This window comes from Podarcis tiliguerta, assembly GCF_965153285.1.
Source record: "Podarcis tiliguerta genome assembly, chromosome: 1".
NCBI classification, from domain to species: Eukaryota; Metazoa; Chordata; class Lepidosauria; order Squamata; family Lacertidae; genus Podarcis; species Podarcis tiliguerta.
The window spans coordinates 56,927,127-56,943,959 of NC_139534.1; the positions used below are offsets into that span (position 1 = coordinate 56,927,127).

At 45.0% G+C, this 16,833-nt stretch overlaps 1 long non-coding RNA gene across 1 annotated transcript in view; it reads left to right on the top strand.

The window, feature by feature from the left end:
• Nucleotides 1–490: 490 nt before the first annotated feature.
• The window catches only part of LOC310666520, a 41,002-nt gene continuing 24,659 nt past the window's right edge, over nucleotides 491–16,833 (top strand). Inside the window, exons 1-2 of the long non-coding RNA XR_014505946.1 lie at nucleotides 491–590; nucleotides 9,960–10,063. This is a non-coding gene — a long non-coding RNA (uncharacterized lncRNA). The remainder of the gene's footprint in view (nucleotides 591–9,959; nucleotides 10,064–16,833) is intronic.

The following is a 16,833-nucleotide window of genomic DNA, read 5'->3' on the forward strand; positions in this document are numbered from 1 at the left end:
CTGGCGAGGCAGCGCAGCACACGGAACGCCGTTTAGCTTCCCGCTAGTAAGCGGTCCCTATTTATCTACTTGCACCCAGAGGTGCTTTCGAACTGCTAGGTTGGCAGGCGCTGGAACCGAACGACGGGAGCGCACCCCGCCGCGGGGATTCGAACCGCCGACCATGCGATCGGCAAGTCCTAGGCACTGAGGTTTTACCCACAGCGCTGCCCGCGCTGAGAACCTACAGAAGAACTAATTATGAAGGCTAGTTTAGCATATTCTGATACTTCTCTCTAAATAATAGATTGCACCGACTGACTGGAACAATTCCACCCACCCACTTGGGTGCTCTCTGAGTGGTGCTTTTGTCTATTGCCAATTACCCGACGAGTGAAATCTTTCCCCAACCCCACAGGTAGTAAAATATACCGCTTTAAGCATTGCCTCCTTCCCCTTGTAGCAAACCTGTTGTCATTTATGCCATTAGGTGCCCACATAGCTAACTATACATGGGAGGAAAGAAGCAGGCCTCTCAGGATAAGGATCTGAGGAGAAGAGCACAGCACAGCACCCTGATGAGCAAGAAGAGCTTTGTCATCACTTAAAAGGTTTTTCTTTTTCTTTTATAGAAATGCAAAGGCACTGGATTGAACTTGGGTGCAGCGGAAATGTTAAATAAAGAGAGTTAGCCACAGCTATTCAGAAGAGAAGGCTGGGTTTCAAATGCTTCGTGCAGTTGTTCTATATTTCCTGCTTGTGGGTTACTTTCCCCCTCATTTTTAGCACTAGAAACCCCACAAAAACCTCAGTTCTTTCTTTCCGTGTGAAAAGATAGGCGACCACTAGGCCACATGCACAGTTCGGCCTAGTTCTGTCTTGCTTTTGAGGAGAAAGCGGGAGCCTTGCCTGCTTACCAAAGCGTTCACAGTAAATATAAACACATTTGTGGCATTTCTGTCCATTAGTGTTAAGTCCTTCAACTATAACATACTGGGGGGGGGGGGGTTGGTTGGTTGGTTGGAGGTTGAAGAAAGACACTCCAGAGAGCCTCAGGGTTGTTTTCCAGTCATTCTCCTGAATAATCAGTGTCCGCCTGCCTTGCACATTTCCTTAATAAACCCACCCGTTTCTTTATTCCACTCTGCTTTTTCCATTCAACTATGAATTGCGCTCCCAGCCAACACAAGAACTGCGGAGATCTTTGTAAGAGGCACTGGCAACTGAGTGCCTAACTAACTCAGACAATCCCCTTTCTTCACACAGATTCAGCTGCCCGATGGTTGCCTTCAGCTTAAAGGCTGCAATTCTGCACACACCTGCTTCCCAACCCTATGTACATTTCCTTATGTTTCATTTTGACACAGTGACAAATTGAAGAAGATGCCTTCACCCTGGTATGGTTCCCCTTTTGTAACATACACAGCCCAACATGACAACGACAAGAATCCACCAAAATCATACGAATCAATCCAGCTAACCTGATCCAAAAACACACACAAAAAACCAAATTTCACTACAGCCAATCAAAGACAACCAACCACACCCTAGGCCACCCCCAACCTCTCTCACCACCAAAGAAATAAAACAAGCGAATAGTAAGAAAACCCACACAAGTGACGCTGACACAAAATCCCACACATACACTAAGTAGAAGAATAGAAGCATTGTCACCCGACTCCACCCCACCCACCATTTCCCACTCCACCTCTTTCCCCCTTTTCTTTCTAACCTAACACTGTATGTAATACTAATGTATCACAACAAATGAAATTGATCTGTAGAAAAAGTAAACTGAAAAAAGAGACAATGCACATATTTTTTGTAAACTAAGAAATCTTTTACTGAGTTAAACAGGTCTTACTCTCCAGGAAGTGTGCATTGCTTTGCAGCTTTGTTTTTGGAAGGCCTGTTATTTCAGAGGGACTTACTCCTGGGTAAACTTGCACATGATACAGCTGTAATTTATACTACCTGAGGAACCGGTTCAATTTTCCTCTCAGTCTGCAGCTGCTGTTAAATTTATTTAGTCAGTTCCAAATACTGGATTTCATAGATCCATAATTTCCCTTCCCAGTAGCTTAGACTTTGTCTGAAATGGATGCAAATGTTGACATTATAGAGAATTCAATAGCAGTCCAATAAAGGGAGAAAGGCTAGGGAGAAAACATGGCGCTAGTGCAAAGGCCAAGGTTTTCTAAGGCAGTGTAGTAAAACAAAAGAACTTCAGCTGATCGCTTGGATAACATAGCTAAGTAGAACAACTGGAATTGGTTCTTTCAAACCTAAGGACTGAAACCACCATTACACTATCTTTGTTCAGGCATTTGGTGAACCTATGAATGGTGGTGATTGACCAGGAAGGAGATATTGGGGTTGTTATGGATAGGTGGTTGAAAATGTTTACCCAGTGCACAGCAGCAGTGAAAAGGGAAAAAATCCATATTAGGGATCATTAGGAAAAGGATTAAATATAAAACTGCTAATATCATAATGTCACTATATAAATCTATGGTGTAGAGCTGGAAAAGGTTTAAATATAAAACTGCTAATATCATAATGTCACTATATAAATCTATGGTGTAGAGCTGGAAAAGGTTCAGAAGAGGGAAAAGAAAATGATAATAAGGTTGGAGGGATTCCCCTACAAAGAAAGGTTTCAACACTTGGGGCTTTTGGTTTTAGGAAAAAGGTGAGTGAGGAACAGCAGGATGGAGGTGTATAAGACTATGCACAATGAAGAGAAAAATGGGTATGAGAGAGGCTTTTCTCCTTTTCTCATAATAGAATCTGCGGCCATCAAAAAAAGTTAATTTTTGGAAGATTTAGGATAGACAAGAGCATAGCACATAGTTAAACTATGGAATTTGCTATCATAAGATGTAGTGATGTTCTTGCTTTTTGTCTTGCTTGGTTTCACAATTTGCTTCTTCACTTTGATTTGGGCTGGGTTGTTTCCATTTTTGCTATGGAAACATATGTTTGGTTTGCCACTAGAAGCAGCAGATGCTGCACCAGATGGACCTTTGGCCTCATCTAGCAGGGATCTTCTTGTGTTCCAAAAGTGAAGAATTATGAGTTGGGTCACACCTGTTGACTCTGCCTCTGCTTTCCCTGTGTTTTAGGATCCTGTGTTCATAGAGCCTTTCCCATACATCTGGGGGTGGGTGGGCTTCTGTAAGCGTGACTTGGTGCTCTCAAAAGTGGAAGTCACTGGACAGAACATTCAGGATACTGTGCACTTTTGGGTGCAAGACGCCAGTGGCCAATGAAGACACTGATTTGCACCTTGAAGAATAATGCTCTTGATTATGTTGTACTGCGGGGTCCCCATTTAAATATGTTTTAAGTAGAGGGACACACATCAGATAGTGTATTGGGAAGATTTCTGGAGAGCATACTCAAAGCTGGTGTCCCTGTGCTGAAAAAGGTCAACTTTCTGCGTCAAGGCAACTCAAATTCTGCATCAATAAAAACTAATGTCTGTGATTACCGTAGTAATGTAAGGATTTCAAAAGGGGTAGATCTTGGGATCATTTCCTGGCACCTTCAGTTAAAAGGGTCAGACAGCAGGTGATGTGCAAGACCTCCACCTGAGACCCTATAGAGCTAGGGGCAGAATAGACAATTTTGTTGTTTAGTCGTTTAGTCGTGTCCGACTCTTTGTGACCCCATGGACCAGAGCACGCCAGGCAGTCCTGTCTTCCACTGCCTCCCGCAGTTTGGTCAGACTCATGTTTGTAGCTTCGAGAACAATGAAGCCTGGCATAAGGCAACTTCCTATGTTTTAATTTAGTCATTGTCGTCATCATCAACAACAACAGTTCTGCTTCAGCTGGTTACGGGGAAGTGGCCCTTGGCCACTGTTGATGTTATTCAGCAGTCCTTGCCTGCTTTCTGAGATTTTACTAGGCTTTACCACTTTCTAGTTTATCTTTGCAGACAAGTGGACTAAAATAAACTAGTTTTTTCCTTCTTCAGTGAAAGCTGAGGCTCTTGGGAAGTTGATTTTGTGCTTGATACCACATCTTGTGCTTTTCCTGCACCTGCACATAATCACAGCATACCCAGAATCAAGTACACTCACCATGTTCTGCTGAAAATCCCACACATTTTATTATGTAAACAGAGGGGCATTGGCCAAGTTCCTAGAGGTAAGAAATTTACAGTACCAAGAACCAAACAAATAGGAAAAGCGAGATAGGTATTCTGTCTATACAATGGCACATTTTAACGGTGACATGGATGGGTGGGTGTGGCAGTGTGATGCAGTGTGCAGTTGTGTTTGGTATGCTAGTTGTTATGAGCTCCCCGCATGTAATAAGGCAAGTAGATTTCAGCCTCATCTGCTTCTGAACCTGGTTGTGGCCAGGATAAAGCAAAAGATATGTAACATCTTGTCATGTCTGTCCTGAGCCTTTGAGCCCCCCAAAAGCAGGTAAAGCAGTTAATATATGCGGGAAGAGAAGAGATTTTTCAGGCAAGCCCCACCCACCAAACCCTCTGTAAGTATTTAATCTCACCCTATGGAAACCTTTTTTTATTTTTTTAATTGAACTGTCAATATGCGTTGATGCGGTATCTGTTCTCTTGAGTACCCAGCACTGAGAGATATAAGAGAAAAGCTTGCACAGTTGATTGGCTGAAGCTGAGAAGCAACAAGTGACTGCAGTTATGCAATGCAAGGTTAACAGCCCTGTTGTCATGCAGATCAAAATTAAGAAAGGAAGGAAAGGGGAGCACAGCACATTGTTGCATAGATCATGTTAGGAAACTAGGAGAAATAAGCAGGAAAAAATGGTGTTTCTCATGCATGAATGCCATTATGGTGTGCTTGGTATTTCAGAGACCTGGTGGGATCTAACGCATGACTGGAATACCTGTTATTATTATTATTATTATTATTAGTAGTAGTAGTAGTAGTAGTAGTATTTATATACCGACCTATACCTGGAGATCTCAGGGTGGTTCACAGAATAAAATCAAAATATAAAACCACAAAATACATAATCAAAATAAAAGCAACAACCCAATAACCCCCCCAAAACCCGCCACAATTTAAAAGGGCATAGGGTGTCAATCAAATCAACTAAAGGCCTGGTTAAAAAGGAACATTTTTGTCTGGCACCTAAAGGTGTATAATGAAGGCACCAGGAGCACAGAGCTGTCCATAGAAGGAGTGGCTATCAGCTTGTTGGATCTCTTAAATGTCCAAGGCCAGGGAAATGCATGTAGCAGTAACTATAGGATGGGTTCAATGGGCATAAAGATTCTAGAAAGATTTGTGTTCCCGCAGTGCTGGAACAATTGAAGGCTCCATGGAATAGCTTCTCATGCCATTCGTAGTGATTGCCCTTAGCCTTTAAGTGTAGATGAACTGAGAACTACCCATTCCACTGAGCTAAGGAAAATGATTAGGCATGGCCTTAACCACAGGACTGCCCCTTCCCCCACACTCTAGACTTGATCAAGGACACTGGTGGTGCTGTGGTCTAAACAACTTGGGCTTGTCAATCGGAAGGGCGGCAGCTTGAATCCCCGCAACAGAGTGAGCTCCTGTTACTCTGTCCCAGCTCCTGTCAACCTAGCAGTTTGAAAGCACGCCAGTGCAAGTAGATAAATAGGTACTGCTGTGGCAGGAAGGTAAGTGGCGTTTCCATGTGCTCTGGTTTCCGTCATGGTGTTCCGTTTTACCAGAAGCAGTTTAGTCATGCTAGCCACATGACCCGGAAAGCTGCCCGAGGACCACCGCTGGCTCCCCCAGCCTGAAACCCCATAGTAGCCTTTGACTGGACTTAACCATCCAGGGGTCCTTTACCTTTGCCTTAGTCTTGATCATAGGTGCTTTAACTAAGTGGCCGAGCAGCTTGAGAGCCACGTGTTAAAAGTATATTCTATGGAAGGCAGAGTGATTTATTCCATTAGCAAGTCTTCAGGGACCTGTTCAAATGTACTTCACGGACTGGGCATCTGTTTTCCTACCTGCAATATGTGGCTTAAGATGTGCTGCTTTAAAAAATATCACAGGGCATGTCCAGAATAGAGAAGAGGAGATTAAGAGACCGTGCAACAGTAGTTTGCCTCAACAGCTTCTGCAAATAAAAAAAGAATTATTTACCAGAGCCACTTTTCATCACTTCTTTGTTTCACTGTGTTGAATTGCTTTACACTCTGTGTCTCACGTACCCTCACAACAATTAAGGAGAGGAATGCAGTGCAAACACAACTGTCACTTTAACAATGCCCAGTCTCCCTAGTTTCTCCATTACCTCCTGGTGGACAAGTCACATCCTTCCCACCTAGTTCCCAATACAGGTGCTGAGGAAAGGCAGCTGCCTCACACGTGGCAGTCACTACCTTTTTGTATTTGCCTCTTTACTAGAAGTCATCCGATAGCCCCTGGCTATTTTCCTTACTCCATGCGCACTGGCTGGGAGAGGCTGCACTGAGAGACAGGGGGCCATGATTGGCTGCTGCTTTGGACCCAAGTTGCCGAAGCTATGAGGCAAGCCAATGAGAGACACTCCTGGGGTGTGATGTTCTGCACCCCCACCACTGAAGGCTTCAGGTGCAAAATATGTATAAAATAAACCATATTTCTTAAAGGCACTCATCTCTGCTGTGCCTCATTTGTGTTTCTTTGAACACAAACCTGATTAAGTGCCAAGACCCCTGAAATCTCTTGCTACCTCCTGGCAGAGATTGGGGTGGCCTGTAACGCTACATTTTCCTCCTCTGTGATATCTACTTCCTACAACTCTGTTCATATCTTTTTGGCTTCATCAGATCAGATTGCTAGTAGCGCTCTGTATGTCTATAAATATTCCCACCACTCGTTTGCAACTTGAAAGAGGATAAGCAAACATTCGAAGGCATATTTCAAACTTAAATGCACATGGGATGCATGCTATTATTCTCCATTCCTGGTGTCCTTTTTCTAGAGTCAGATCCCACAAGCCATTATTCATGTCAGAAAAAGGCTTACAGGATCAAACCTTTGCATTGTAAGGCAGGTTATTTTTGGATCAAGAGCTTACCTTAGGAGATTTAAGTTCACAGACTCTGTTGCCGGGGACATTAAAAGCTTGGAAGAGTCACCATATGGGCTTACTGACTTTACACTGGCCAGCCTTGATCTTCTCTTTGTGCTTCATCCAAAGGTCATTAAAGTCAATGGGGTTTTTCCATTGATTTCAAATAGAATTCAATCTAATCCCAAGCCTCCCCCACCCCTAACCAGAGCTTTAGTGCTTTGGCAGGGGTGGGGTGGGGGGCGGCTTGCCACTAAAGGCGTGTACAAAGCACTGTCCCTTTGTACCCCAACAATGCCAAGGTAAAGGCAATGCTTTGTCAGTCGCCAATGACTGTCAGTCGCCACTCTTGCTTTCCCTTTTTCCCAGAAGGGGCTGTCATTTGAATCTCTTGGTCCTGAGAGGTTTGCTTATTCAAAGACATGAGCGATTTGCTGTTGTTTTCCGATTCCTGTATGATTTACAGAACATGGATTATTGTGGGCGTGTAGGAGGGGAGAGGCTTCAGTATGCTACTCGTCTCATCAGACATTTGCAGCCTGCATGTGTTTTGCTCCCCCACCCCCTGCTTCCCAGATCGAAAGACAGCCAGCTTTGGCAGAACAAATGCACGATTAGCGCCCATGTTGGCAAATTAAGAGAAGCAGTTTGTGCAGACGGGGGAGGTAAATTATGAACAGCAATGATGGGATGGGAGGCAAACATGAAGACAATGCCCCTAGAAGAGTGAAATGGACAGCACTGAGTAGGAAGAGGGAAAGTGTAAGGATTATTACATAGCCCAAGGCCTAGCCAGATTCTCCAATCAGCCATTGGATTGATCTTTTGACTCTTCCCTTCCAACCATCACTGCCCTAGGCCTGAGGGTGGCTGACCTACAGGCCATGGGATGCATAAAGCTCCCACAAAATGTTTTTGGTGCCTTCCTCCAAATATGTAATGTCCACTTCAGCAGCACTGGTTTCATGTGGCCCCGAGAGTGTTGACTGTGGGCCCAAGTGTCCCCTGGCACGGAAGGGATTAGCACTACACCTTTTTTTCCTGCTCTTGGTAGTACTAGTATCCAACTTTTAGGACCTTGTATTTTTTTAGCACACTCTCCATGCACAGGGAGTGACTGGGAGAGGAGCACGGTTGTGTTCTCTGGAAGAAAAAGGCCACTTTCTCATCATGCATTTAAAGTCATGACTTGCCCCAAAGAGTTCTGAGAGCTGTAGTTTGTAATTGGTGCTGAGAGTTGTTAGGAAGCCCCTCTTCCCATCTCAGCATGGAAATAGCCAATATTTTTGTTGAGGAGGGGGCATGTTTGTTTATTGATTGGGGCAGGGCAGCTTCATGGCCTCCCAGAGTGACAGTTTCCAGTGACGAGGGATTGATTGCTAAATCACTCGTTAGATTTCTAAGGGAAGCACCCTTAACAAACTACAGCTTCCAGAATTCTCGAGGGGACCCCATGACTGCTTAAAGTGGTATCATAGTACTTTAAATGTATGGTGTGAATGTGGCCATTGTGATTAGGTCAGGTGATGGTTCAGGAGCTTGCTGGAAGGCAGGACTGTCCTGTCCAGCAATTTAATTCACTAATGTAAGATGTGTTGTGCAATATGCCTGCGTGTTGTTTGCCACCTAGCAAGTAAGCAATGGAGGGGTTGCCTCTGGCTGCTTAAGGCTTAGTTAAAAACTAGAATTGTGATAATCTACTGCCCACTCTCTCTCTCTGTGTGTGTGGTGTGTGTAAGTGTGTGTGTGTGTGTGTGTGTGTGTGTGTGTGTGTGTGTGACTTATCAGATTGGATCCACATGCTCATACTAGACTATTGTTTGCTAGAATGTTTCTGTGAACAGACATTGACTTGGAGGGTGTAAAGGCCTCATACTAGACTATTGTTTGCTACAATGCTTCTGTGAACAGACATTGACTTGGAGGGTGTAAAGGCCTATAAAGGAGCAAACAGTAGAGGGTTGTTAAAGGTAAAGGTAAAGGTACCCCTTTCCCGTACGGGCCAGTCTTGACAGACTCTAGGGTTGTGCGCCCATCTCACTTAAGAGGCCGGGGGGCCAGCACTGTCCGCAGACACTTCCGGGTCACGTGGCCAGCGTGACGAAGCTGCTCCGGTGAACCGGCACCAGAGCAGCACACAGAACGCCGTTTACCTTCCCGCTATAAAGCGGTCCCTATTTATCTACTTGCACTTAAGGGTGCTTTCGAACTGCTAGGTTGGCAGGCGCTGGGACCGAGCAACAAGAGCGCACCCCGCCGCGGGGATTCGAACCGCCGACCATGCAATCGGCAAGTCCTAGGCGCTGAGGTTTTACCCACAGCACCACCCGCGTCCTAGAGGGTTGTTAGGCTAGTGCATTTCGAGAGCAGAGGACTTGCTGGGATGAGGCAGGCCAAGCTCTGAGCTTCTTGTGTGTGAGAAAGGAAGAGGGGGGTCAGCTAGCAGAGCAAGTGGCAATGATGGCCCAAGCTACCTAGCAGGAGAGCATGTTCACAGAAGAGGACATGGAAGTTCTGCAAAAGGCGAGCATATGCACTGCTACTTCTCCTGCCTACTCCTCCCCATGAGGTGAGGAAGAGTGGAGCCTCCATTGAGTCCCCAGTGCTCCCCCTTGTGAAATCTAGTGGGGCTAAAGGCAGCTCTCACATCTTGCTAGCTTTCCAAATTAATTCATATTAATTTTTTCTGCTCCTCCACCTCTCTCTCCCACCCCCTGCAAAATAATTGCATCTTTAAATCATTGGTTGTTTTCGCATTTGCAAAAGGCAGCGACTCTTGCATTGTCTGAGGTAGGAAAATCGCTGAAAGGGGCTAAAGGTGAGCCAACTTTGAAAGAGCAAGGTAGATGCCATTAGCCACCTTTTCTTTCAAGATATTTCTAAGCACTTAGTCCAACACAAAGCAGAGAGAGCTGCTGTGTTTCACAAAGGAACTAATTTGTTTTCTAGCCTGTTGAAAACCAGGAAAACACGGGAGTCCATCAATGCTTCAACCAGCAAGTGATCTAGTATGGCTGGAGGTGTCTGCTGCCAGAGCTGTTCCAGTTCCACAGGCCAGTAATCACCCTCAATGACGTTATTTCAATTGCTTATGTGCTTCAGTTTTGTTTTTGTTTTGCCTGGTGCATAGTGGCTAAGGACTTTAATATTTTAATAAGACTGATTTTAGATTAAATGGGATTTGGGGATGCTCTCCAGTCCCTGTGATTTTATATTTTAGGATTGGATTCTGCAGGGAGGGAGAGGACGTTTAAGAGGTCAAACTGCATTGGCAGGCTGGGCTGGACAGATAACCTTTTTGCTAAGAAACTGGACCTTTGCATAACTAAAGAGATGGCCAAGAAGAGGCACAGAAATAGCTAGAGGGCTTTCTGAAAGGAGGCATGTTGTTCTGCTCACTCTTCTACCATGTCTGGAGGCGATGTCACAGAGACTGCCTGAAAGGGCAGGATCTGTTGCTAATGTATAAGCTGCCCCCCCCCAATCATATGCTCAGCCTGTCCATAGGTGTAAATCAACTTTAGATCACAAAATGCTATCATTCTCCATTGATCTTCAATCCAAAGGAGCCAGCATGTGCTGGGACCCATGAAACATCATGGTGTTCAGAGACTGAGAAATGCATAACAATATCTAATGTGCAGACCTACTCATTAAAACCAGTGGGAGATTCGCAATGAATAAAGTGGACACTGTGTGGCACCCTTTGATATTTATGTGTTTGGTCATCAGAATATGCAACATGTGAGAAGAAGAACAGGAAAAAGAGAATTAGTTTGAGTGTGAAGCCCAATGGAGGTTTTTCTTTTCTTTCTTAACTTCATTAAAAACTTATTAAAAAGTGTAATCACAACAAAGTATATAAAAATTATTTGTAATGTAGAAAACCTCTTACATACTCATTGATTTCTACCCTTTCTTCATAAAGTCAATGGAAAGGGGAACATTCAGTTCCAAAAAGCCCTCTAAACATTGACTGTTGTCTCTTTATCAGAATCCATGTTTTAGGCAGCCATTCCTTCAATGAAGGATGGGAAGGCTCACCCCAAATTTTTGCAATCAACATTTTTGCTGCTGTTAATAGACTCCTGAATACCTTTATGTTTACCGGTAATTGTTTCCCTCAAGTGCCTTCTGAAAAGAATGGCCTCATAATGCCTCGAGGGGATTCCAAAATCCCATGTTTGCAGGGGAGAAGCGGCTGGCAGGCAGGCATGTGTTGCTCTACACACATTGCCTCAGTCCACCAGTCTCCCCCTTGCAAACTCTCTTCCCTGTCTTCTTCCCCCCCATCTGAGACTGGAAACTGGAAATAAGCCTGGCTAGGAGGAAAAAAATTCTTAGGGAGCAGGATTGTGGGGATGGGAGATTTAAACACCACTCTCCTGCTAGCCACTTTCCACTTGTACATTCCCTTTTTAGCCCCACATTCACGTTAGGGGCTGCAAAGACAGGGCTAGGACTCCATGCATGCTATGTAACTTCGAAGTCCCAGATTTCTGCCATGGAAGTGGAGAGGCATTTGTTCTGAACCCAGGGCTAGCCCAATACATTTTGCTCTCTGAGGCAAACCAGATAATAGCAAAAACAAAAACAAAACACCCAGGAATCCTGCAAATTGTAGTATATTCAGGGTTGCTGGGAATTGTAACTTCTGAGGGAATAAACCACAGTACCCAAGATTCTTTGAGGGAAGGAAAGAAGGTGCTTCGAATGTTCTTTAAAAGTATAGTGTGCAATATCCCAAGTCTCAAAAATTCACCTCATCTCTACTGCTTCTCGTTTTGGACTAGGTAACTACTGCTGGTGCTTCAACCATTCTGTTACTCACTTTCTCTTCCTGTTCCCTGATTTCCCTGTCCTTTCTTCTACCCTCGCATGACCCAAACCCTGCCATGCGGTGATCCAAGTGGTGTCACACACTAGATCCTCCTGGTTAGATCCTGTAAATCTTCTCTACCTCAGTTTTCCCCTTGTGGACAATATCATTACCATGCTTTATATTTATAATTGGCAATATGGGGGAGAGAAGGTGGGAGAGTAAATGATATGGTGGTAGACTTTATGGATAGTGTAGGTTGTGAACAGTCAAAAGGCCTTGTGCTTATTTGTATAGGAAGGTCTCTGCATTAGAGCTGTCAATTTGTGTTTGCGCAGAATGCAGCAGATTGAGGAACTGGTCTCAACTGGGGCTACCAGGTGCTGCTGTTACCATAATAATTACTGTCTGATTAACTCTCTGATCAGAACAGCTTGTACCAGATCTATGCAGAGAATCCACACAGGGCCTTATAATGTAATGGATGAATCTTTGTTAATTTAAATTAGCCTGAAGAAGATGCCCTGTACAGATGACATAGCCGCATCAATGTTTACTTAGGAGTGTGTGATTGTGCCCTGCCCTCCCATGCATTCATGTGACCTTCTCAAAAAATGTATATGCACACAGGCAGTACTGATGGAGGAACCATGTTGCTATCTATCTATAGTCTGATCTTTCTAAATAATGTGGGAAATATTGACAGTCAGAGCGGCTCCCTGCTGCAAAACTTACATGTGTTTAAGATGTGTGGACTGGGCACTGAGGATTTGACAGAACAACTGGGGACAGGAAGTGTGATTCCCCCTCTCCCACGCATGTGATTGTAACCGGGCTAGTCAGAACGCTCAAACAGGGCTAATGCTGCTGCAGAAGTGGGCCAGCACACAATGGTCACAGCAGTGTAGCATTTTCAAGGGCTAAAAGCCCATGAGCAGGTTCATAGTGCAGTTCTGATCCCAAGTGAAGTTGCTTCAGATGTCTTTGAATACAATATGTAATGAGACAAGTGGGGGAAATTACTCGCCTCCTGTTCCACTGAATAGCCATCTGGGTGCAGGGCAGAACAATCAAATGACACAATAATTAAATGTCACGACTGAGAGCCTAAACTGTGATCTGGGAAATCCCTGGTTCAAATCTCATCTCGCCCATGAAATAATCAGCAATAAAGATAGTGGCTTACCTTACAAGGGTGTTTCCATGATGGAATGTGGCGTATTTAGAGGACATCTAGGTCAAATGGTGTATAAATGTTATTACAACTGCTGCATCATATATGCACAGAGTAGCAGGCACTAGACATACTGTGGGTCAATATTTGGTTAAACAAATTGGCCTCAAGTAATAGGCTGAAATATTTAAATGTCCATGGGCTTCCAGTGGTGGTTTTTGGGGAGTGATTGAACTCCCGAGATGTGGTGTATAAGAAATGAGCCATAGAGGCAGAAATAAACTGTGGCAGCTCCAATTCAGAAGAAAAACTATGTACGGGTGGGAAATTCAATAACTGGAAGAGGTGGGTGTAGGGAAAAGCACAGAGGGTCATTAAACACCAAACCAAGAGTCAATTCAGAGTACCTTCTTATTATGGAAAGGCTCAGAAGCATACAAAAAGGAATGAATATCCATCACAGAGATGATGCCAAAGGCTGTGTTTGCACATCATGTTAAACCATAATTAATGTTTCACTGGAGTTTAATTCAAATTAGTCATGTGCTAATACACGATGCTCAGAAGTCCCCACTTCACTCCTGGACATGCTGTGCTGGGAACAACGGACCACAAGGCTTGGCTTGTTGTTATGTCTATACCCAGACTCATGGTTTGTTTCCCCCCACAAGCAAACAATGAGGGGTAAGTCAGAATAAATCTCAGTTTATGACTTGTGGTTTGTTTGAAGAGAAACAAACTGCAAGCTTGGTTTTGGACTACATGACAAGCTAAGGCTTGCGTTTTGTTGCAACAAAGCATGGACGTTTGAGAGGCGTGCACCTGCCTAACATAGTCAGATGAAGATATAAGGGGCTCTTTGTGCTAAGTCATATTCAGCTAGGAACATGTCTCCACGTTGCCCCACATGATAATGCATATATATCAACTTTGCCAATGTCCTTCTTCCTTCCAGAGTGTTGACTATGAAATATGTTGCAGAAAGTTTGTTTTTAAAATGGTTACCCATTTGTAATGTCCCTTTTAATGATGGAAGAGATGGCCAGCAATGGCTGCTGTTCTTTTCACCATGTGATGGAGGGGCAGCAAATGCAACAGAGGATGCACACTTTCCAAATCCCACAATAACGTCACATGGGACAGGCAGACACTTACACATTTTTCTGGAGCCCTCCTCTACAGCACACTTAGCATCATGTGCTATCTAGCCCAAGTAACTGAATAAATCAGCCCTCCAGGACATGGATTCTTGAAACTTCATCACATCTCATCTCCCCGGTTAGAGAAGAAAATTATTCAAGCCTCAAGGCAAAACAAAGGCAGGCTGCTCAGTTGGAGATGCTTAGTGACTTGTTTATGCTACAGCTTACTATGGCTCAGATCCACTCTGTTAAGGTCCTAGGGTTTGAACTGCCTGTGCATCTGACCATTTATTCCTTTGCAAAATAAGAAGCGGTGGCAGTATTTACATAGCAGTGGGCTGCTGTATGCCAGAAAAGAAGAGGTGTCCCCAGAGTTTGTCACCCATTCCGTTAGCACTCTGTTGTTTTTTGCTATGACAGAATAACACAGCCTTCCGCCTGAAATCTATTACGGTAATGCTGTGTCTTTGTTCTTGTTTTGCCTGTCAGCCTTATAGGAATTCCTTTTAAAACTTGGTATGGCATTCTAAAAATTCATGGAGAAATGCCCAGTTAGACAAATACTGCCAAATTGGGCAACTGCTTGAGAAACAACCAACCAGGCGTAAAATCCAGTCCACTAGTTTCTGTTCATTAGCCACACTGCACTTCAGGTGTCCTGTAGGGCAGCCTCCTGTCCTGCAGGAATCCACACACTAGAAGCCTTGTATGAAAACTATACACCAGCAAGGGAGCCTTCAAAGACCTGTCGGCCACTAGCCATCACGCTACAGCAAGGAGCACACAGGAGCCATGGCAGAGCTTTTTCCTTCCTCCTGTCCATAGTCACTCCGGGGTGGCAACAGGTTCACAGCCAGGGCTGGCCCACCCATGACACAAGGTCAGGTGGTTGCTTTGGTGGCAGGATCCACAAGGGCAGCAGATCTAGCCTCCAAGGAATGCATTGCTCTCTACTGCTGCTGCAGTGGCCAGTGGCGGAGTTTCATACTCCGGCACCGGGGGGGGGGCAGAGAGCAGGTGGGGGCAGGGCCGGCGTGCCACCTGCAGGGGCGTGGCGCCCAGCACGGGCAGGGGGACAGTCATGATGGCACCCCACTAGGATCGTGCTGCCAGGGGCGGTGTGCTCCCCCCACACTCCTCTTCCTCCGCCAGCGGCAGTGGCAGCAACAGCTGTGGCACTCTCCTTGGAGGCCAGAACTGTCACCTCTTTGGCAGCTCCTGCCTTGCAGCCTTTTCGCCAATAGGAGCGCTTCTGGTCTCCTCCCACCCTTTCCCTTAACATAGATCTTTATTCTCTCCCCCCCCCCATTCCTGATGTAGATCTTCACTCACACCTTCCTCCTTGGCAGGGGGCAGCAGCACCATTTTGTAGTTCACCTCCAGTGCTGAAATGTCTTGATCTGGCCCTAGGAACAGTAAGCCTGCAAGTAGAATATACTGTAATCTATGCTTGCACACTCATAAAGGCTTTCAGTCAGTAGTGATACAGCTGCTACCACTATGGGAAGAGGGATCCCTCACTCTGAGGCGGCAGCAACCATATCTTCACTCGTGTCGTGCTGGCAGCAATGAGTGTTCTTTCTGCGGAGAAAATAGCCAGCCAGTTGCGGGCTGGGATGAGGAGGGGTGGGGAGAGCAGGGCACATCTGGCTGGCTTCCTGCTGAAACTAGATGTGCATCTTAGAACGCAGAGTAGGGGTGGGGAACATCATGCACAGGAGCCAAATTCAGTCCTCTAGCCCTCTCTATCTGGCCCACAAAACTCACCCCATTTCCCCTGATCACACCTCTGACTAGTTCTGTTTCATATCCCATATACTTTTTGCCAGGCTGGAATGTGGATTTAAAAGGCGGATAATGCCTCTTGCTTGTCCAGCTAGAGATTAGAGAGGGGTGTGTAAGTGTGTGTACAAATTACATAGGTAAAATCTGCATTTGTTGTTCCACCTGCTTTTGCCTCTGCCCATGCCCACCTCTAGACCCTTGGAAGGTGTCCAGTTGCACTGACCGTGGATGATTATTTCAGCCGCTGTGAGGAATGCCAGTCTCATGGCCAATCCTCACCCACTGCCTGGCATCAGTGGGCAATTTTAGGTGAATATATAACCACAGAAGTCTTTTTCCCACTGGAAACTCACCAGTCTGATTTTGGGCCAGAGTTAAGCACTGAATGGGGATGAGGATCAAGATCTATTTACTGGATTTTATCTATTTTGGGGAGTGGGGATTTACACATAATTTACCAGTCTTGAGTCTTCAGGGTAAGCCCAGCAAAAAATCTGGGCAGATGAACAAATGCCCCCCCCCCCAATACGGATAAAATGCTTTTGCACTAATGCTTCTGGTTATAAGGAGTGAGATTTAAAAGGAAGTCCAGCCCAGGAACTTGTCTGAACTTCTTATTCATATGTCTGAGCTCATGAAGCCAGAGCTTTTTGGCAGACCAGGCACAGAGATGGCATAATGGAATCATTGAGATTGACGTAAATCTGAAGGCCTGTCTGGAATGTACACGAGAGAGGGGTTTTGTGTTTTGTTTTGTTTTTAAAAAAAGCAAGTGTGTGTTTTTTTTGGGGGGGGGGGTGGAAATCTATCTTTAGTAAGTCATGGGACTGTGGAGAAAGGCATAGGAGAAAGGGGGAGGAGAAAAAAAGAGAGTTCGCTGTAATATATTTGCACTAAGAACTA